Source organism: Trachemys scripta, chromosome 5, assembly GCF_013100865.1.
Source record: "Trachemys scripta elegans isolate TJP31775 chromosome 5, CAS_Tse_1.0, whole genome shotgun sequence".
Taxonomy (NCBI): Eukaryota; Metazoa; Chordata; order Testudines; family Emydidae; genus Trachemys; species Trachemys scripta.
Window position 1 is genome coordinate 18,590,438 of NC_048302.1, and position 23,941 is coordinate 18,614,378.

The following is a 23,941-nucleotide window of genomic DNA, read 5'->3' on the forward strand; positions in this document are numbered from 1 at the left end:
GGTACATTGCAGAAGTTTTGTGTGATGTTCTACAGCTGGGTGATACAAGCTTTCCTAAACAAATTGAAACACTAAAGTGACTTTACATCCTTCATCTTCTTCTATACAGTCAGCGATAGTTTTGTTAGCTGATGTAATGTTTATTTTTTTCCATCAGACAAGCTAGCCTATGCACTAAGAGAGCCGATTTGTGATCACATCATAAACAGATTCTTCACATACCTCTTATGTAATCAGACTCATGTTTATGGACGATGATCAGTGGTGCACTGAAGGACTATTTTGTGAAAGCCTCCACTAGTGACAGCTACAAGAATAAAAGGGTCCAGAGGTAGACAAACCAAAATCTTTGCTCAACATTTAATGATTTGAGAGTCTGACATGCTAGTCCTTACTTGAGCAACACACCCCATTAACATCATATGCTGTACCAATATACCAGCAAGCTTGTATAATGACAGTGAGAGTGCTGCTTGATTAAGAGCTGCTGTTTCAGACCCTGAACAAGAAACACTTTGGAATTCTTGAGACTAACACAGTATGACCTGGGACAAGCAAAATTATTTTAAAAAAAATACACCTCTACCCAGATATAATGCGACCCAATATAACACGAATTCGCATACAACGTGGTAAAGCAGTGCTCGGGGGGGGGGGGGGGCGGGGGGGCTGCGCACTCGGGGGGATCAAAGCAAGTTCGATGTAATGCAGTTTCACCTATAATACAGTAAGATTTTTTGGCTCCCGAGAACAGCGTTATATCGGGGTAGAGGTGTATATTTATTTATGTAGATACTTTGGATTGCAGCTTATAAAACTGAGGCATCTAAACACTGCCTTTTCTTCACCCCCAACTAATCCTGACCATGAAAAGTGTGCTAGAGAAAGAAAACTATTTTCACCCAACATCACTTCATCTCTTCCTTTCCTAAATGAACCTTTGTCAAATCTACTTCCCATGAACTCACATCTTTTCTTTAAATCCACTTATTTTTAATATTCTATTCTGGAACATAGTTACTTTTGAACAAGCTTCACCAACACCACATCTACCACAACACCCCACAAGTGGTGAGTAAAACATAGAAGAAATACAATTTAAAAGTGAGAAATAGATTAAATGAAAGCAGAGGAGAAAACTTTTAACCCTTTGTCGCCAGGATTTCCTGATGTGAAATATTAATGCATCATGCATCCATTGGAATTCCCAGCAGCCCTCAGAAATCAGGGCCTGATTCACCTTCTGTAGTGCTGAAGATGTTTAGTATCTTACAGATCTTGGCCAGCATCATAAAACTGAGTGTTCAGTGACTAAGACATTCTGTCGATTAAGTCTCTCAATTTAAACAGGTTCAGATAGTGAAACAATGTAACAGTCAATTTTGTGAAGATTCACTAAACTCAATGAGAATTAAGGATGCCACAGATCAAGCCTTTAAGCCTTGATTCAAAACCCACTGACGTCATACAATTGAATGCAGTGATCAGACCCTTAACCTTATCTGAAGATCCATTTACCTTTCCTATATGCTGTTATACAGCTGGCATATTCATGCCAACTTTCTTATGTCACCTTGTAATCTACTGTGCTCAGTTTAATCTGATTGAACACTGGAACATTTGATGAGTCCCGATAATGAATGTTCATCCTGCTTTGTGCAATGCACTCAAAGGTGGTGTAGATCACTATCATTTTAAACAAGGTTTCCAAGTGTAATTTTGGCAGCTTAGTGGACCTCATAAGAGACTCTTTAAAACCTTATAAGCAGTTTATATGTGGATTTTAAATGCTTATCATTTCAAAATCCATGGTGTTTTTGGAACAATTTTCCAAATCTCCATATTTGCCAGCTCTAATTTCTTAAAGAATAAAAATATTGTTTCATTAAGGACATGGTGGTATCCAGGCCAGAGCTCAAAAGCACCTTAGGATTGTCTAGGAACTGTTGTAATACTGGACTTTATCCTGTTTATAATCCATCATTCCTCCCAATCAGAGGGTATCCCTGAGTGCTGCAACCCTTTGTCTAGGAACCTTGAACACAACTCTGAGCACTGTTTACAATTGTGAAAATGTTTTGCATCCCCAAGAAACTGAATCATGTTATGTGCTGCAGGGACCCAAATGCCAAAACCTGACAACCACATGAAATGAAAAAGGGGAAAAATGGTTGTTTATGAACCTGAGATTTCCCCACCTGGTCTCACACTTGCTAAAATATGTATTGTTCTCCTCCTCTTCTTTAGTAGATAGGGATATCTTCTAATTTTATTTTCCCAGCTACATCACCCATCAAGGGAAGTACTCCTTTACTCAAGACTTATGAAACAATATTTAAGAGCAATGACTCTCAAAAACAACAAAAAACCCTTTGTAATTTTTCAAGAACTCTAATGGTATACTATATTGTGTTTGTTTTTTCCCTCAGAAATGTTTAATTAAGTAAATGTTTTGTCTAAATTGTACCGGCCTGGAGTGTATCATAGTTTGATGTTGTGTTAACCTCGTGAGTTAAAAAATAATGTTTTAAACTAGTTGATTATGTTGGAAGAGACCATAACATTTTCAGCTCAAGGAATATGTCTAATATTGGAAACGCTTGAATGGAACCTATTTTGTTGACTGGATAAAAAAAATTGATACATAGTTAAGACCTTCTTTAAGAGTTCTATTATAGTATGCCACACAGGCTTTTAAGATCAGTTGGGTCATGTAATTTCAGTGCCTACACCTTCAGAAGTTCCAATTGTAATATACTAGCCAGCATATATCAGTACAGCTGCCATACATAACTCTCAGTCTCCTAAACACCAACAGCCTGAATCTCCCCTCACACTGGTGGGGAAAATCAGGAGTAATTTCAGTTAAGTCAATGAAAGTACATTATGATAAGCCCAGATGGGGATTATCAAGCCCCATCTCTGTAAAGCAGACTTCCAAAATGTGTAGCAAATGCCCAAGATCACTAGTCGCAGCCTGTTGCATGTTTTAAAGATATTTGTTTCCAGAGACATTTCTTGCTGTACTTAAAATGGGGAATATTGCTAAAACTGGCAACAGCCCTGGAACTAGAATGAACAAGTGCTCCCAATACAATACTGAAAACAGACAATTTTCAAGTACTTCAGTGCAATGCATTTTACACTGCCTGTTAATTTGTGTTTATCTAGTTATTGGAGTTGGTCAAAAAAATTTCAGTCAGAAAAAAACCTGATGAAGTTGTGTTTGTAGGGAGAGATCTTACTTACATGTAATTATTAAATACAAAGCTGTATTTCTCTGTGTACTGCCTACATCATTAAAATGTTAGTAGTCTCATAAAAGACAGTAACAGATACTATGACATGCTAATGTTTTCAAGCAGAAAGCCAGTATTATTGACCTTTCTATAAATTGAAAAATGAAGTATTATGTGTATTGTTATAGCCTGAAGTCAAAAATTTATGTATTGTCTAATGCTAATTTTCACATTTCTAGCTTTGTGTTAGAGAATGTACGGAAAGTAAGGATATTCAAAATTTTATGTGCATCTTTCCATATTTTTTAATAATTGTTTGATTTGTTTTTTAAATCTGTAACATTTTTTATTTATTTTGAAATTTGCAATTTTATTCAGCAACTTCAAAGTGACATGATGGCTTCTGTTTATGGGTGCTGTAATAGATTATTGCTATTAGATTTGTTATTTGTTTGGGAATGATTACAACAAATCTGTAATTATTTAAATGCTAGTTACAGTTGAAATGCCACTAAAATCCAAATGATAAGAAATATATATTACATCTGCTTTCCATAACAAAAACTCAACACTGGATAAAGATTAAACATTTGTTCCTATTTATCTAACTCAGTGCTCCCAATATTCAAGCCCAACTTCTGAGCTTAACTGCTTATTACAAAACAGTAATATTTCTTAGCGGCATAAAACTTGATATTGAGATAAGATTGCAAAATCCATGCTCCAGTGAAGTATGTCTAAAATAAAAGTAAAGAAAATAAAGTACTAACGCCAAACTTTAAAAAATGCAAAGAAAGAAAACAAGAACTTGAAAAGTGGTTAAAACTTTACAACTACATTTTCTGTGAAATGCTGAACACAAAGAAACTCAAACAATTTGATGTCTAATTAAAAAAAACAACTTAGTGTTAATAGGGTTGCCAACCTTCCAGGATTGGCCTGGAGTCTCCAAGAATTAAAAACTGATCTTTAATTAAAGATTATGTCATGTGATGAAACCTCCAGGAATATGTCCAAGCAAAATTGGCAATCCTAAATGTTAACCCTGTCTAACCAATGGAGCTTATCTAAAGTCAGAAAACTGACTCAGTAGGTATATATAATTTTGTACACGTTGCCGCAGAAATTAAAGGCAGAACCTTTTAGTAACTGAGATTGCAATAAATACACACACCACACCACAATCACTCACCACAGCAAGAAAAACAACAGCACACATCACTACAGTTTGTCTTCACAAACTAATCTGTACCAATATAAAATTTCTCTGTTTGTTACAGGGTATGTTCTAAAGCCCGCTTCAGTCATTAGGTGTCTTTCCATTGACATCAATGGGCTCTGGATTAACCACATAGTGAACATCACCCTCTCCTCCATGAAGTCTTCAGGTTTTGGGGGACCAGTTAATACAGCAATCAATTAAAAAAAATCTTATAAAAGTTTACATATGCGCAGATATCAATTAAAGTAGAAAGTGAGTAACAAATTCTACTTTACTCAAGTTAGAAGCAGCTCTACTAGACACCCTAACAAGGAGATTGGGATAGTGACCTGACAACCAGGCATCTTTATGGAATGCACCTGTGCAGAGGGTCAGTGTACAAAGGCCTATGCACCAAATAAGTCCCACTGAAGTCCTCAAAAGGGGGCTTCTCCTCAAGCCCCTAAATTTACACTAGCTAAAGCTGTGCTTTTCAATTAAGCTGTAACAGTGGTATGTTTTATGACATCTGTGATCAGATAATCTTAATAAAGTTGGCTAGAGAACTCACTAAAAAGCCTGAATATAACCAGTTATTACTTAGGACCTGAGAATTTGTATTTTCTTTCTACATAAACCAATGGGAGTTTGCCTAGGAAAGTACAAAGATTCAAATTTATAATCCTAATTTAGACTCCAATTTTCCATTCCAATAACTGACATTCTGCAATGCTCATACCCACTTCTATACTAGAGATTTTAAGAAAATTTCTTGTCATATTACGGGCAAGAAACAGCCTGAAAATATCACCCACAACCACTTGCTACATGTTTTTTAAGATTCATGCTGTATAACTACAGGCCAATTTTGTTGATTTGTTTTACGAGTCTAGGCCAAACTTTTCAAAGGGGCCTAACCAGTGTCAAAGTGTCCAATTCCATTAACTTTCAATGGGAGGTAGATACCCAGCTCCTTTAGGCCCCTTTGAAAATCCCAGTAATAATCATTGTAATTTTAATCTGTGATAGTAACATAGCCAGCATTTCAAGTCTAATTTTAGAAGAGGAAAAAGCAAAAAAGATCAGTAAAGACTAGTAGCTTAACACGATTCTGACACAAATATTATCATCTAACTAATAAAACATTCTTATAGCACCTGGATTTTGTGCTTCAGAAAATAAAAGCAAAGACTGCACTGAAAAGAAGAACAAATATGTAGTTTTAAATCAGAGTCTGCACAGTTAGTTACACAAAATAAACTGTGTGAGGATCCCATTTTTGCAAGCTGATGCCTGTCACAAGAGAAAAAAGAGTTATGTTTGTAATAAGGTAAATACAACTCTATTTAACAAACACCTTTGAAATATTTAAGAAACAAGGTATGCTAAAACTTACTTTTGAATGCCAATTACATCCACTATAAACTCAGTTAGCCTTTTCCATATTAAAAAAAAAATCTAATCTACTGTATTAAGTAAATATTAACTGTTCAATAAATGCTTAAACCTCTCAGAATGCACAATATTTTGAGTGCTATTAGACACTAGCAGTTGCATGGTTACTATTATTTTCCCAAAATAGCAATAAACTTCAGGTGCATTTTATAAAAGCTAAGAAGTTACCGGTCATTTAATTTTTGTCACTATCAAAAATAAATTCCTTCTGAACTTATGCCAAAATGACTTAAAGAACATCGGTAGTAGTCATGCTGCACCCTGGCTATTTTATAATGAATTCATTCATTACAATGCAAGCCTGATCATTCTCAAGAGTCCTTCCTAGGTTGGTACGATAACCCATTCTGGATTTTTTTAAATCCATCTGTGTGTACACAGAATGTGTTGACCATATTTCTTTTGAACTCTGCCAACAGTCTCCTAATCACACTCACAAATGTTTCAGATATTTTACATCAGGAAGAACCAAACGATTTGTCCCCCCTCCCCCTCTTTTAGAAATAAACGCCAACCAATTTTAAAATTAAAAATAAAATAAATAAATACATTTCAACCTTATATTAGGATTAGCCTCCTTGACCACCATCATAACGGTAACTAGTATCCTAAAAGGGACATGACTTTGTTCTTGAGTCATTACTTTTGAATAATTAATTTGTTCCTGGAATTTAAACTAAAGTCAACAGAAATATATACACAAACATATAATTGCTTACCTTTAATTTTAAAGAGAACCATGGCCACAAAGAAAGATACAGAGAGATTAAATTACTCAGAACACTTTGAATGACTTTTAAACAGATGTAGCCACATTTTCAAACATCTGTGTTTCACATAGGCATTAAGCCCCTGTTGCACAAACTACTTGTTGTTTCTCAACACTTATTTGAATAATTGTGTCTCCACAAACTAAACATGTTTGAGACTAAATTACTTATATGTCTGCTGGGAATAATTATAAAATTAGCTCATTCTAATTAGCACGTGTGGGTTTAAAACGTAACAAAATACCATAGTGAGTCTCCAGATGAAATAAAAATCCGAAATGTCAACCATGGGTTGGCTCATGTACCTGAGACTTTGATTTTTCTCAATCCAACAATATGATCTCTAAGGAAGGCTTAGTCCTTGACTTGTGTCTCATAATTCTGTAAACAAGTATTCCCATTTTTCAGTCTCCTGAGATTCCTTTATTTATTCATCACTGCAACAGACTACATATTATTTAAATAATTACATGAAAGAAGCACGAACCAGTAATAATCAGAATGTAAAATCTTGAAGCACAGGCCATGTCTTAATTTCATAAATTAAAATATTCCATTCATAATACATGGTTACACCTAAGCAACAACACACACACAAGAATTTTGTTTATCTTGGATACCACAATGCTTTAGGGTTGCCAGTATTTAAAGGTCCCAGTTCAAGAAAGCACTTACGCATGTGCTTAGGTAGATACCTATTCAGGACAGCATGCACTTAACTTTAAAAGCATGTGCTTCAGTCCCACTGATTTCAATTAATCTAATTCTAAATTATGTCCTTCAAGAAGAAAAATCATCACACCGTCACAATGCTTATGTTGTGGCATCTTGATGTGGCACATCAGGCATTTGTGGGTAAGGCAGTTATATTTTGAGGTACCGTAAGTTCCAGTGAATGCCAGTGACAAGGTATCCCAATATAAAAGAATACTTGAGAAAGACAGTATTATAATATCAACATGCCAGAGTTCAGTAAATATAGTCTCAGACAACTAAAGTCTTATTTCTCTTCTCTCTCTTGTTCAAGACCTTCCACATATGCTTTTCAGTAGCTAACTCGCATTTTTCCAGCATTTTCCTGATAGTTCACTATCTTCCTCCATCCTCTCCTCCTCAATTTCCCTCTCCCCCCCCACACACACTGATTGTCACTACTGTGTTTAGGAGCCAGATCTGCACATGGTGTTCTATACAAAGTTACAGTATTTAAGTCCACTTGAATTTGGCCTCTGGGTGGAAGCATTAAAAAAAATTAACTTGCCCACAAGTAGCAAACAAAAATATTGATGAAAATCTGCCCTTTTCAGAGAGAGATATTAAATTTTATTACAGTAGTCATTTGATAAATTGAGCTGACTTAATTTGCGGCTACTCCATCTCCAGCTAAAGTCTCCTTCCAAACCCCTCCCCCCAGATTGTACCATTTCTTACATACACTGTAATACAAAACTTCATTTGAGGTGAATGGCTTTTACTTCATTTTGGTACTCAGTACTATAGTATTGCTAGTCTGAATTTAATTTACTATCCATATAGATGATATGTCATATGCACTTCCAAAGTTATTCATGTCCAAGACAGGTGGAAATAAATTACTTCTTTTTTTTTTTTATGTATACACGGTTTTCTTTTTAAATGCCAAAATACTGTCTTACATATACACACAATAGGTAAGTATTTCAAGTTGCACTAAAAATAACAACTAACACTTATTCCAACAATGAAAGAAAGTCTATTAACAAAATTGGGTTTTTATAGTATTTATCACTGCTGCCAAGGGCACAATAATTGAAGTTTGGATTTCATGCTCTTGTGACAATGAATGAACTTATGTGAAACAAATAACTATGACTGATTAAACCCAGGAGTATTCAACTGTTTTCTTTTTGGATCTTACAGGTAGCCAAGTACTGGTGTTGCTCTTCACTACTCATCTGAAGGGTGATTCATACTAAATTTATGTGTAACCGATTTCTTTTCTCTTTTTTCCACCCCATATACACCAGGAGTCTCCGAAGAATCTCAATTATATTAGTATTTATATGATTATATTACAACAGGTCTGTGATAAAATATACAGGAAGCTTGTTATAAAATGACATGGGGTATGTCTACATAGTTGCCAACCCTCCAGGATTGTCCTGGAGTCTTTAATTAAAGATAATGTCATGTGATGAAACATCCAGGAATTCATCCAACCAAAGCTGGCAACCCTACCAGAGAGAGGGCCACCCATCCCAGGTAAACAGACCTGCACTAGCAGGGCTGACGCTAGCGTGCTAAAAATAGCACTGTGGACATCCCAGCTTGAGCTAGAACTCAAGGGTCTCGAGCCCTCGGGGGGTCAGGTAGAATTGAGAGCTGGAGCCACAAAATCCACTCTGCTATTTTTAGCCCACTAACTTGAGCCCTGCTAGTGCAAGTCTGTCTAGGCAGGGTGGGAGGCTTGCTCCCAGCTGCAGTGTATACACTCCCATGGGGTTTTGCAAGGGTTTGGTAGAATAGTTGTTAATCTGTTAGATCGAATAGTTACATAGGATCCTTTTACTGGCAATAAACAAATACATTCTTCCCTCTCCAATTGTTCCTGTGTTTCCTTCACTGGGTTGTTTTAACACAAGAAAATATTGATTCTCATGTTCTATTATAATTCATCCTGATAGGCATTTTATCCATTTTCTTAAAACTAAGACCTTTCGTTAACAGAGTTATTTTAAAATACAGGATCATTTTCTCTTTTGAAATTTGGATTGTTTGTGCGCCACCTGAGTGGTACCAAGGAGCAAGACCCTGCCCTTAACTGTCTAAAAATGTCCTGCATGCAGAACAAGTTCCTGTACTCCACATCATTTTAAGAGATGTGTTTGGGGCAAAAGTCCTCTCCACAGCACTAATCTTCAACTGGCATATGATTGATTGGTACCAGATGCCACTGGTATTAAGTTACAGCAGTCTAGGAGATACTCTATCTCACATGAGAGCCAGCACAGATTAGCCCACAGGATCAGAGAGTCATAATCAGCATAAAGCATATGTTTGGAGAGGAAGAAGGGACCTCTGCTCCACTCCGCTAATCCTCATTGTACCCTCTCACTCACCCAAAGCCACATCTTTCCACTCAATTAGAATAATAAATTATTATTAAGCCCCAACCATGTGTTCTACGCTACAGATGACATGAATATAGAGACAGTCACTGCCCCAAAGAGTTTTTGATTTAAAAGACTATCATGGAAGAGGGAGTTAACACTGGATGATCACAAGTAGGAGTTAAATTAAGTCAGAGCAGAATGTTGCTTTTGCATTGAAAGTCTGTGGGTGTTTCTCCATCATTTAATGACATCAAGGATGAGTTAACTTAATTTTTAGGAGCAGTCTTTTTTGGAGTGATGGTGGGTTTTGTTTTGTTTTTTTTAAATAATGACTTTTATGGGAAATTTCTCTAATCCTGCAGCTGCTGCGACTGCCATTGTAAAAATTATTCTTACCAGAAAGGATAAAATGTGCTACTTAGATGCTTGTGTTAACTCCCCTCTTTCAATCAGCTGACGGGCATTAAAGTCAGTGGAGTTATGCCAATTTATCCCAGTTTAGAATTCAGGGTATATAAGGATATCCATGTGATACAATAACGATCCAAGGTTCTGTAGTGTAAGAAGTGCCAACAATGATTACGTTACTTTACATTTGAGACAAATATAATCAACAAAAGAATAACTGTCTAGTTTGAGTCTTTATTGACAGCACAATACTCTAGAGATTATAAAAGAACAATACTATGAATAATGCAGGAAATAAATGTATACAATCCCTATTCAAAATGCAATGGACAACTAGAGTTGAAGATTGTTTAGTCAGCATCTTTTTGTAGAGACAGCAAATACAAAAAAATCAAAACATATAACTCTGGATTTTTTGGTTTTTATTAGCAAAGGAAATCACAGTATCTCCATAGTACTGGAATGCAATTTAGTTATTATGGCACTATTATTCTTTATTGGTCTATTTGAAGGATTATCTAACTTCCCCATAAGTGTCTTGCTCCTTCTAAAAATAGCCATTAAATTGTTTCCTCTAAAGATGTTCTTAATTTGCTGACAGAAATGGTGGACGTAAAACCAAGTTTAACTATGTAAAGTGTGTTTACGGTTTCAATTTTTCTCCATTTAACCTCTTTAAAAAAAAGACAAAGAATTAGCCAAGATATGCTTAGTGTAAGTGCTATCCCTAAGGCATAAGAACTGCTCTCCCTTTGCATCCCGTGGAGTGCATGACACTCCAAAAGGGAAAAGAAGAAAGTAACCGCTTTACACCCAACAGAGCAAATTGGGTGCACAAGGGAGAGTAAGCTGCACCCTCTGATGTGTTACTTCCACTGTACATCTGGAACAGATCAGATCCGCAATTCCCCCAATGGAGGCCTGTGCATGAAAAGGTGTAATTGAGTCCTGCACAGGTATGACACACATTAGACACATACAAATAATTTAGTACACTAGGTACCCAGTACAGTTAGTATATTAGGTACCAGAATTTTAGATGTGTAATTTTAGTATATTGGTGTAAATGAGTACTTCGCTGCAGTAAACAATCACATCATATACTCTAGCAAGTACATGCTATGAGCTCAATTAAATCCTGACTCAGGCAAAATTCCCACGTAGAGTAACATGAATTCTGCCAGAATGAGACTAGATTTGGGCAATATTAGTTAATTTACAGATTACTACTGGTATCTTTTCATCAAGGTAACACAACAACTCTCTCCCTGGCACTAAACTAACATTTGAATGTATGACCTTACAGTCAGTAGGTTACAATGCTAAAGACTGAAAAACCATGTTATTGCTATAGCAGGATTTCCCTCCTCCCCCTCAATTCACTATACTTAATTGACATTTTACTAGATAGCAATTTAACTCTGAGCATTTGGGGCTATATTTAAGTCAGACTAAGTAAATTGTTGATGCAATTATACTGGTATGCAGCTACCTTATACCATTATAGCTTAATCCCCTTTTCTACAGGAATAAGATTTACCAGGCACTTTAGACAAATACAACTCCACTAACACTAGGAGTACTGAACAGCTTTAAATACACTGGTATATTTAAAGTGGTATAATTTGTGTGTGTGCAGACAGGCCTAAGACTTTAAAGGCGCACGCACACACACACACTTTCTGACTTTAAGTTCTGCATTGCTTTGCAATAGTGTGTTTCATGTTGTTTTATGTAGTATACGAGAGAACTTTTTAAAAGTATGACTAAGCTTTCCTATCTTACCAGCTAATTTAAGTGTTAATATAAAAACAGAGTATTCATAGTGCAGTGCAACCAAGGGGATGCTAATGCAAGTCTAATATGGATGTTCAGTTGTGTGCTACAAGCAGTCTTCAAACAAGACCAAGGGGAAATAAGGAAAGACAATGGGGTTACGAGAATTTTTAAATCAAAGTCTTCTGCTATCAGTGTGGTCATTGTGAGGTACAGTCACGAATTGTAATATTTTAGGGCTACATTGTGCCTTTTGGCACAGCCCTATGCAGGGATGCTATGTAGGCTGTACTACTCCAGGAGTAGCCCTGGGAGGCACTATGGCTAAGACACACCCTTCAGAGGCACAACTCCCATTCATCCCAGGGAGGAAAGAGGTAGGAGTTTGCTGCTGTTGTAGGCCAGCAGCAAATTACAATAGCTCTGCACTGGCTCAACTGACAGCCAAGGTTCTGCCCACTCTGTGCCCCTCTCCACCAACCTGCTCCCAGGGTCTGGGGGAGGCTACCAAATGCACAGTAACTGTTTGCTCCTGTGCAGTCCCAAGGTGGCAAAGAACAGGGATGCAGGAGAGGGGGTTACTCTCCCTTAATAACCATGGGCAGGTATGCAGTCAGAGTCACAACGTAGTCCTTAGAGAACTTGTATAACATAAGTAACATGCTATCATCCATTAATGCACCAAAAGACAAAGGACTGGTACGTGTTTCTGTGCGTTTTTTTTACGAAGTGTCTTATAGGATATGGAATTCTAACTCAAGAGCTCTTACAGTCTGTGCAAATGTTTGATGAAGAGAACCACAGCTGAACAAACCAATATTTAAAATTCAATGGAGTATAGAAAATGCCAGAAGTTACTAATCATATAACAAATTGATATCCACTTCATCATGTTGATCTACACCTCCTTTCTTATCTCCAGGGGTTTTACTGATACGTGTGGTAGAAGTACACATTCCATTCATTATACAAATTATGTTATCACATACTTCACTTTAACTTACTGCTAAAGCACAAAGTTAAAAAACCTCACATCACACACCTCCATTGACAAACTTACTATAAACTCACAATAATGAATATTATTTTATCTTTACCAATAGATGTTGTCTTACCTTTATCAAGTTAACCTGAAATGTCCCTTTCTCCTATTCAGCTCCCAGGAACAAAAGAAATGAACTCCACCCTACAAACAAAGAAAAATTTAAAAGTGATTGGCAATGTGCTGAAAGTAGTTTAATTATATTACTACCATTAAAAAAAGACTCTGTACCAGGGTGTCAAGGGTATGGCCCACTGACCAGATGCGGCCTACAGAACAGTTTCATCTGGATTCCCATGAATCTTTGGGCTTATCTGCACAACTCTGGAGTCTGCACTACAGGTGTGTTGGGTTCTAGCTCCCCTGCTAGCCTGCATTGATGTAGCCTCAACAAGTTTGAAACAAGACTACATCTTTGTGCTCTAAGGAACATTCAATGTATGCCAGCAGGGGAATAAGGGGGAGTCCACACTGGAACACTACAAATTGCAAGGTATGTCATCAGGCCCACCATATGAAAATTATGTGACACCCTCCCACCACCATCCTGTACTGTCTTCTTGTAGACATGTAAAATTATAACGTCACCTGCAGGAGAATCTAAAGATTATGCATGGCTAGCTACAGTAGAACTTCAGAGTTACGAAAACCAGAGTTACAAATTGACCGGTCAACCACATACCTCATTTGGAACCGGAAGTATACAATCAGGCAGCAGGAGAGAGGGGGAAAGAAAGCAAATACAGTACAGTACTGTGTTAAACATAAACTACTAAAAAAGTAAAGGGAAAGTAGCATTTTTTTTCTGCATAATAAAGTTTCAAAGTATTAAGTCAATGTTCAGTTGTAAACTTTTGAAAGAACAACCATAACGTTTTGTTCAGAGTTACAAACATTTCAGATATCAGAGGGATAGCCGATAACACGGGTAGCCATGTTAGTCTGGATCTGTAAAAAGCAACAGAGAGTCCTGTGGCACCTTTAAGACTAACAGATATATTGGAGCATAAGCTTTCGTGGGTGAATGCCCACTTCGTCGGATCCGATACATAAAGCTTATGCTCCAATACATCTGTTAGTCTTAAAGGTGCCACAGGACTCTCTGTTGCTTTTTACAAACATTTCAGAGTTACAAACAAACTCCATTCCCCAAGTGTTAGTAACTCTGAGGTTCTACTGTAAATAGTCATTACAGTATTTCAAATGTGACACTTGAGGACTAGTGTTTGATAAAATGAAGCACATGGATGGCAAAATATTTAGCAATACTCTATCAATTATGGGTGGAAAAGATTTACATTTTGCAATTTGTGCTTATCATCTCATCTTCCAAGAGAACTTGGCAGAATGCATGCATTGCAATTCATCCAGTATTCTCTGAATGGATGAGTGTTACCTTCATGCCTCAGCCCCCACAGGTCCAGAGTAAACCAGCATATATGCCATTAAATTAATCTCTATAGCACTGATAATTCACAAGGTTTACAAATCAAAGCCTTATCTGGCTCCCATGATGACAGAACCGCACAGACCTGACAGGGAACTGGATCAGAAATGTATAGCAGCACAGGTCGTTGGTCCCAAACAGCTGTTTGGTCATTATGTGCACACTTCTTCAAATACAATTTGGTTCAAAATCTGTCTAGAGGGATACATACTACTTCCTCTCCAACTAATCGCCAATAAAACAGAGGTTGCTTCAAGACAATAGCCTCACAAGAGAATTCTGACAGAACATTACCAGTGCTTAATTTGTAATGAAAGAGGTGCCAGGGCTCACGCAGTTGTTGTTTTTTTACTTTCATAACTGACACAGCAAGCCCAGAGGTGATGGGGCTATGAACTGCCAAGTTGAGAGGTGCCGAGGCTTAGCCCTGGCACAAATTAAGCACTGATTATTACTAGAACTACTGTTGGCATTAGGGTAGAGCCAAGAGGCTCTAATCAGATCATGGCCCCAAACACATAGTACATTGTATGAGGCAGTTAGTGCCCCAAAGAACGTACAAAGCACAAGGCAGTTAGTGCAACAAAGAGCATACAGTTTACATTAAGATTGGATGTGACATGGAAGTGTAACGAAATGGAGGGAGTTGCAGAAGGTAGCCAAAGGTAACAATGTAGTTGCAGAAGCTCACTAAATCCAATTTAAAAAGAAATGAAATGTAAATAAAACAGGAGATATTAATATCAATAGTCCCTGCTGGCTACCAGCCTAGCCATTATCAGTTAGCAGTTTACCACAGGCCTCCTGACAGAGTAGGTCTTGAGAAAGGATCTGAAGAAGGATAGAGAAGTGGCTTTACAGATGCATTTGTGGACTAGTTGCCCCTTGTGTGTGGAGTCGTGAAAGAAAATGTGCAGTGGGGAAAATGAACAAATAAGCAATTTAGACTAGCATCATTGGTGAAGTTGAGTCAATGGCAAGACTAAAAAGGGGACGACATAGTCAGAGCCACAGGCCAGAAATATTTTAGTAGCAGCATTTTGAGAACGCACCTGAAATTGGTAACGTGGATGTGAGGAAGGTCAAAACGGAGAAGAAATTTCTGCAAAAGAAAAAGAAAAAGGCAACATCGCGAAAATGTTACAGAGAAAGCAGAAGCAAGATCTGGATATGGCTTTGGATGCATGGGCTAAAGTGAGGACAAACTTGAAGAGAATACCCAGGTTTACAGGCCTGAATGGATGATAACACTGTCAACAGTAACAGAGAGAAGGGATAGGGAGAACAGGACAAAGAGGTCAGTTTTGGCCCTGCTAAATGTACGTTTCTGCAAGGGATATCAGAAGCAGGATGAGTTGCAGGCGTGAATGGAGGGAGTCGGACCAGGAGAGGAGACACAGATTTGAGAGGCATCAACACAAAGGCGTGTGAGCAATGAGATCACCTAAAGAAATACAGCAGAGAGATAGTAGGATGGAGCCCTGCAGGTGCCACAAAGAAAGTGAAAGAGGGGAGGAGGATTCACTAAACAGAATTCTGAACAACAGTCACCGAGTAGGAAGGAAACAAGGAAAAGAGGGACGCAAGAAAGTCAGAGAATAATATTTTAAGAATGAGGGGGAAAGTCAACAGTATCAAAAGCTGCAGAGAGATCAAGGAAGATAAGAATGGAGAAGTGCCCTGAGAATGGATTAGAAGTCTATAAAAAGGCTACTGGAGACCTCAGCAAGAGCAGTGTCAGATGACTGGAGAGAAAGTGAGTGAAAAACAGTTTGAAGAGCATCAAGGACAAAGTTGGAGAAGGATGGATCAGTCAATGAGTTTATAAATGATAGGAGGGAGATGGAGTGGTAATTTCAGTGGGAGGGCAGGATGACGGGAGGAAGGATTTTGGATGGAGAAACCAAAGCATGCTTGTATTCTGAGAAGAAGCATCTTGATGAGAGAATGAGGGTACAGAGAAAAGGGAAGTAGAACATGGCAGAAAGAGAGATCATAAGGGGCAGTAAAACCAAAGCTTTTACTTCTTTTGATTCTTATAACTATTTCCTGAACCACTACAGTATTGCCTTAGAGGCTGACATCACTCATTTAGCCTCGCTAAACAGTTTCACAATACCCACTGCTTATCTTATCTGAAGTAGTGCTATACATATCAACACACATTCAAAGCCTGGGGATTGGTTCTCCCTCATTTCCGCCCCAAACATCAACCAAATATTTATCATCTCCTTCATAGTATTGAAACTGCCAGCGCTACCACAAAGGACATGGAAAGAAGTGGCTTTCTGATAATCACTTGATTCAAACAGCATGTCCTTGGTTTTAAAACTGCATGTTTTGAAGTCTGAGTTTATCAGTTGGGCACCCAGCAGCTGTTCTATTACATTGTTCAGAAGAAGAAATCAACTTTGTCAGAGTTGGGGGCTGGGAGAGCAAAGGATAAAAATCTAGCTAACATCTATGGTTATAAAATATCTGACACCATCATCATCTTTATACAGAACTTCTGAAGTGTTGCAACTGGTTTACAGCCAATACAGCTAATCCACAGTGCCCCACGACTGGTTTCCATACCCTGCTTTATGTAATTTAAAGAAAAACACCACCCATTTGGCTCATGACTGCTATCTGAAAATTAAATGAAAACCCCTTCTTTTCATTAAGTGTAAAGAATAAACTGCTGAAATTAGTTTGAAAAGTTTTTTTTTTTTTAATTAATACAGTCACCCACTGATGGCAAGTGTATCTTGCTAGAAAGTGACCTCATTTTGTGATTGTAGCAGTCTGGTAGGCCTTTATTTGAGGCTGAAAAATAGCTTCCAGCCTCTGTTAACAATCAGAAGACTAACTAATGACCTACATTTTCAAAAGTTACTAGAAGTTTTGAGTGCCTTGATGTTGGGGTGTTGAACCTAACTAAAGGGCCTGATTTTCAGAGTAGGTGTTCAACACTTTCGGGGAGTGATGGGGGGAACAAAAAAAAAAAACAACCCAAGATTTTTAGATGCTTCAAGTTGGGCACCAACATCCCTAGCCCCTTATGAAAATTTAGGCCTAATGTGCTGAAACATCTAGGTTTATTATTATTAAACTGCCACTGCTTTTACAGTTGCATTTACATTTGGTCACTCTGTGAATATTTTACATCCTAAGTGTGTGAGCTGGCTTTAAAACAAATTTGTAACACACACCTTAAAAAGGAACCTTCAGCAGCACCAACAAAGCCTTCTATGCTGGAAAAGCTCCATTAAACTCTCCTTTGCAGCTTCTCACAAACTCTCTCCCAGTGTCACTTAGTCTCCCCCAATACTAAGCTTGAAAAGCCATGTGTATCTTGCAGCATGATCTAAACACTGTCAAATCCAGGCTCTGGTGAACCAAGGCATGAAATGAATTCCATACCTTCTTGAGAACAGTCGGCTGAGTCCCCATGATTATACCAAGGACCACTCACCCAATCATCTCAACAGAGAGGATTCAATTCATTTAGGGCTATGACCCTATGATTTACAAGTTAAGAAGAAGGTAAATGAAGGTACAACACCTTTAGGACAAAACAATACTTTGTAAGAGTATAATAAAAACAATATATGGTAGATTAGAGTTTTCAGTTTGTAGAGGAAACTACTGCTCTTGGGGCTGAATAGTAACCACCAGTGCACAGTAAAGACCTCAACTCCAATCAGTATAATATGCATGCCCTGGGGCAAACATACCTTTTAATGGGCAACTTGCAATACCATGGGGTAGAGGAACAGCAGGACTCCCAAAAATCCCATGAGAGATCCAACGCAGTTACTGCTGCATTCTGACCTCAGCCAGGAGTGGGCAGCAGCTACTCAGAAGAGACAGAAGGTGCAAACTTCAAGTTACACAGAGCCTGCTCCCAATTTTACAGATATTTGCAGTGAAGGTCTGTAAGCAGCCACTCCACACTGCTTCCCAGCCTCCCTGCTTCCTCCTACCAGCACAGCTCACCATGCAGCCATGGATCTCCCTGCATGCATGTGTTCTTGCACACCATACCACTCCCCTCCCCCTCACTCCTCCCAGAAAAGAAGGCAGAAGACATGGAGCTGAAGTTATTGTTTACATGAGCCGTGGAATTTCCATAGACTTCTCTGGAGGAATTTAAACTGAGCTACTTAGGATGCATGATGCCTGGAGAGCGACATGTTACTCATGCACAATGTGGCTGCATGAGTAGGAATGAACTTGCAGCAAAAATTACAATGCCCCTCCCCCGCTTCCCCTGTTCCTGGGGTCTTCCTGCACCTTTCTTGCTCCCCTCAGAAGTGCAGAATTCAGCAACTGGCATGATGCATGTATGCATTAGAAGAAAACATATACAATGGACACACTGTTATGGGGGGGAGGAGGTTTCAAGATTTAAGAAATGATATCACAACACGTAAGTGGTGGGACTAAGCAGACTCTGAGTTAGCTCTGAAGTCATCTGTAATGAGTACAAATAAATCCACTGTGAACACTCACTCTATTGTATGTTTCTTTAAACAACACGAGTTTAGCTATTTATCTTCAAACAAATATAGTTGAAACTTGTTTTCCACCTTAAAAAAAATACAGAACGTGGCAGCAGAACATTGGAAGGGAATGAAAAACTACAGATTGTTCTTTTTGATACAGGTTGGTGATTTTAAAGAGTGTTGAAATAAAAGGTTTTATATGAAGCGAGGGTTCAGACACACTATTTCATCTCTTTCAAAGTCAATACGATCAAAATGGATTCCTCAGGCAGAATTTATCCATACTATATTAGCATAAAATTATGTGAACAATTATGTATAATTCTGCAAAAATCAAGATAGACAAGAGCAGGGCTTTATTGTGTAATCTTTCTTTCCCCTGATACCAGGTATTCCAGATAAGGGCTTTCAAAATAGGTATCTTCTAAAGAATTTATACACTTTTTATTTTTTTGTGTAGTCCCCCACTACTGTCCCCATCACACTCTATGTAGGGAAATCTGTCAGGAACCTGCATTTTTGATTTTGTAAGATTCTTGTTGTCAGGTACCTCACGTAAGTATTTAGATCAAGATGCTTACACTTCACCCTGGATTTCACAAATGGATCAGGTGGATGCTTAAGGAACACTCCTTCACTCCCTCTACTCCCCAAAAGCCAAACAACTCAGAGAAGAAGCCATGTTTCTATGCACAGAAAAGGCAGCACAATGTATATTGTGCTTTACTGATCATTTTATTTTAGTAGACTGTTGTTGGGTTCTGGCAGCCACATTTCAGACCAATATCAGCAGGACATAACGTACAGAGAAGGGTGTGTATGGCCACAGTGGAAGAAGCTAAAGAGGTCACTAGCTATAAGAACTTGCGCTAAATTCAATCACTGTTTATTGTAAGTTGCATATAAAACACTCACGTTCCTGACCCGATTTATCATTCCCCTAAATCTCCCCCAAGAACAGAGACAGACACTTAAAATTTAACACTGGCTGACAGCGTCTAGGACCTAGTGTAAACTGACACAGGTACACCAAAAAGTTGGAAAAAAACTTATTTCATCATTAAAATGTTCTGTTTCAAAAGATAAGGAAGCTAATTTCTGCCACAGGTTAATATTTATTCTGTATTTAATTTTTCAGTACAGTTGAATAGTATTTTCATGATTTTCTTACTCCATTTTTCACAACATGTCTTCCAAAAGGATTCTATCCATTTAAAAAGCATGCATTGTGAGGCAGACTACAGGACCAAAGACTCTTCAGCCAATAACAGAAAGTTGGCCTTTTCCTCTTCATGCCCCTTACCAGGCCTTCAAGGCAAATGCTGAGAAAGGGGCACAGCTTGGAATCATTAAAGAGATAGCTTTAAAATAATTAAACAAGTTATTTGGAATCAGTAGTACTTAGTCTATTGAGAAAATGAATAGAATCCATCAGGAAACTTCTTGAAGTGAAGCAAATTACAGAAAAGTGCTACAACATGAGGAAGATGAAATTTCATTTGATGTCTCTTTTGCAAGGCAAAGAGACTTTTTGTCCTTATTGAGAAGATTTGTAAGAAAAAATAACTATATGTATACAAATACTTAGCATGTGGATTTCTGTGGGGTCATGTTATCTTTCAGAAAAGCGTAACTCACTTTTTAAACAGCTGTTTGGATACTAGTTCTTTCTAGGACACAAAGTTATGATGATTTGAATACATGGTGAATGGTCAGCATGTGTGTGTTCTCCTAGAGAAAGGATAAAATTATATTCTGAGTAAGGAACTGAAGCAGACAAGTGCTTCTAATTAAGGACCAACAAGCTGCTTCAGTTAAAGAATTTCAGATGAAACTGAATCAGTGCCTTCATTCCTGTGAGATTATCTATTCTCACAGGAAGGACAATGGGATTTCACGTGCTATGGTGTAACCTAGGACAGTGTGCCTTTTTAAGTTTTAAAGTGGCAGAACCAGGCCCACTGAGAGAAATTTGGGGCCCTTGTACATATTGCTCACTGAGGCCCTCCCCTCCCATTTCACTTTATTTACATAGATGTTAGATGGGGGGGAAGGGGCTGAGTTCTGGACCTCAGTACAACTTCCCCCCCCCCTTAACTCCAAAGGCAGAACAGAGGGTCCCAGGATTATGTGATTCTGAAATATGTAGGTACTAAAATTAACAACTGATTTTCGGGGAGAAGGGAAGTACTTTTGTGGGTGAAGTCTCCCCCTGCCCTTCTCTCTGTGTTTCTCACTCACACTATTTTTATATAGGTATTACTCTACTCCATTCAGGCACTCACAAACTGAGCCTTTTCTGATCTCAGTTTAATTTAATTTCCCCCTCACTGGATTAGAGTGATAAGTACCAATTTTAAAACATCCAGTATGAAATCTGAACCTTTTGTTTTCAACTGAAATCCACTGAAAAGAAAAGTTCAGACTGCTTTGTGGAATAATAAAATACAATACTCTCTAATACAAGAGAAGAAAGAGACTAAATTCTTCCCTACCGGGGCAATCCGAAAAGCCTCCATAGAAAAAGAAGTAAAATTATATTCCAAATATTGTAACAATCAACAACACTTGGCTCTTTATTAATATTTATTGTGACTATTCCAGTAGCACCTAGAGGCCCCAGTCAAGATTGGGACCATTGTGCCAGATGCTACAGAAGCACCGGAAAACACATTGTCCTTTCCCTGCCCTCAGGAGCTTGCAACCTCATTTGAAACAACATACAAGTGACTGTGACAAACACTAGGAGTGAAAGGGAGAAGGAAGCAATTCTGCAAGGCTGCTATAATTCATAATAGCCCCCAGGGCTACTCTATCTTACTCCATGCTAGCCTCCAGAGCAGCCAAGCATCAGGAAGGAAACAAATGTGTCTTCGAGCCATTGTCACTTTCCTTGCCTGTTCTTACATATTATAAGAGGCTTAGCACAGAATCTGGCTGATTGTTTTAGAAGGTTTGCATGGACAACATACATTGGAGCTGTTGTTTAGTCAGGAGTAATGGATATGAACCAAGGCTTGTTGAAGTCAATGAGACTTTTTCCACTAACTTCAATGGGCTTTGGATCAGGCCCCAACAGAGGGGGAGGTGAAGAAGCAAGGTTTCACTCATATACTTTACTTGAACATGTCAGAATTATAAATTGGACAGAGATATACAAATGAGTGGAATAGTTTCCCATTGCTTAGCTCACACAGCTCTCTCACATTCTCAATGAAGAGTTTATTTTTCTTTATACATTTTATACAGTAATATATTTTGTAATGTACAGAATATTTCCTCTTTCTGCTTTTCAACAAAGGAGGAGATTGTTAAGCACCACCTCCCAGGTGCTATTAACAATCCATTGAGCCTAAAAGAGTTGCATTGCACAAATATTGGCCAAGACTATCAGCTGAAATTTGGTACCATTGTACATATTCCAAATATTCTTACTTCCAGGAAAAAAATTTAAGGAGGCCAAACTTAGATAAGAGAATAACAGCTTAAAGCAAAGTCAATTTTTAAATGTGTTATATAGAGTCTTTCAAATACAAATGAAATTAGGTAAAACAAAGATCACTTAAGTGCATAAGATTCTACTGTGATTAATCACATTAATTAAATAGCACACTTTATCCAAAATTAACACAGTGATATTTGATACATGCCAGTATTTCCCTGTATTTCGAACTGGGGAGGGAAAAGGCATCTCAGACAGTGTGTAATAACTGTAGATTTTTTTTTAATGGCAAACGTAATTTCATTTTTAAGAATTACTTAAGTTGTAATGTGTGATTCTATATTGAATAGTGACTCTTTAAATGGCAGTGTAGGAATCCATGTTTATTTTATTTCATGGTAATTCCAAGATCATCTTTGCAAATAAGATGACTAGGGTTTCCCCACCCCAATTGCAATGAATACAAGTCCTTGGATATAGGTCAAGCAGTGTTCTTTTGGTTTAGTGCATCTTATAATCAGAAGCCCTGGGCCATTTAGGATGAATGAAAAGTCTGATGAATATGTATCTGAGGTGTAATCATCTGTATACCTAAATTCACCATTTGGAATTTACACTAGTTAATAATCCTGTTGATGATGCATAAGTCAGAAAAGAATCTAGCTATGTTGTCTCTGAGTAATATTATGTATCAGATCTGATTACTTTAGTGAAATACACTTAAACTAACCAAATAAGATTCTGAATACTCGGAGGCAGTAGACTGGAAAAAATATCAATTACTTATTTACCCAGATCCCCATTTCTGACTATTAGGATGCATGACCAATTCAGGGATGTGAAAAAGAAAAAGCCAAAGGAAAAGGAGAGGGGAAAACAGCTTTAAACAGTTAGCTACAAAATGGCTTAATTAGAGCTACAGATGATTGTCCCCCCCACACACACATTTAAAGTGCCAGCTACCAGACAGAAGCATTTTGGCAAAGGGCCTTTTAAAAAGAAAGAAAAAGAAAAAGGTGAATCCAAATAGAGTAATTCACTGATGGCTAGACAGCCAAAAGGGATAATTGTGCTAATTAATGCTAGAAAAAGGAACAATGCTCTTAACATTCTATGGGCCAGAGATTTGTGTGGAAGAAATCCTGTAATTGGCCTGAATACTCTGGCATTTTAAGTATCAGGAGATCTGCACAGCATTGGTGAGACTGCACTGAGAGAGTATAGCAAAACTGCTTCAGGATGCTAGGACTTGGAGCAGGATGAAGAAAGAGAAATTTCATGATTGATGTGGGAAGACATGACTGCAGTGTGGAAGGAAACCTTGATAGACAGGAAATAGAAAGACATTTCTTCCAGATGATATAATTAGAGTCTAAAGGACCAAATTATGACTCCATTTAGCCACACGTCTGATTAACAGGTCTCAGTCTCCTGAAAACTCAAAGGAAATGAGAAATACAAAAATGAATGATCAACTTCTCTCATCTGCTTCAAAGCTCTCAGTGCATCCAAGAGTCTCTGACTCAGTCTTTGACAAAGACTTTTGACTTTGTCAAAACCCTAGAGAAAAACATTCCAT

General features: G+C 37.8%; 1 protein-coding gene across 3 annotated transcripts in view; it reads right to left on the bottom strand.

Moving 5' to 3' along the window:
* Positions 1–18,239, bottom strand: part of BMPR1B (bone morphogenetic protein receptor type 1B) — a 276,624-nt gene extending 258,385 nt beyond the window's left edge. For all 3 annotated transcript variants that reach the window (XM_034772218.1, XM_034772219.1, XM_034772217.1), the window contains exons 1-2: positions 18,150–18,239; positions 13,057–13,127 (exon numbers count right to left, since the gene is read on the bottom strand). The gene's annotated coding sequence lies outside the window, so the exon portion shown is untranslated. The remainder of the gene's footprint in view (positions 1–13,056; positions 13,128–18,149) is intronic.
* Between the last annotated feature and the right edge of the window lie 5,702 nt (positions 18,240–23,941).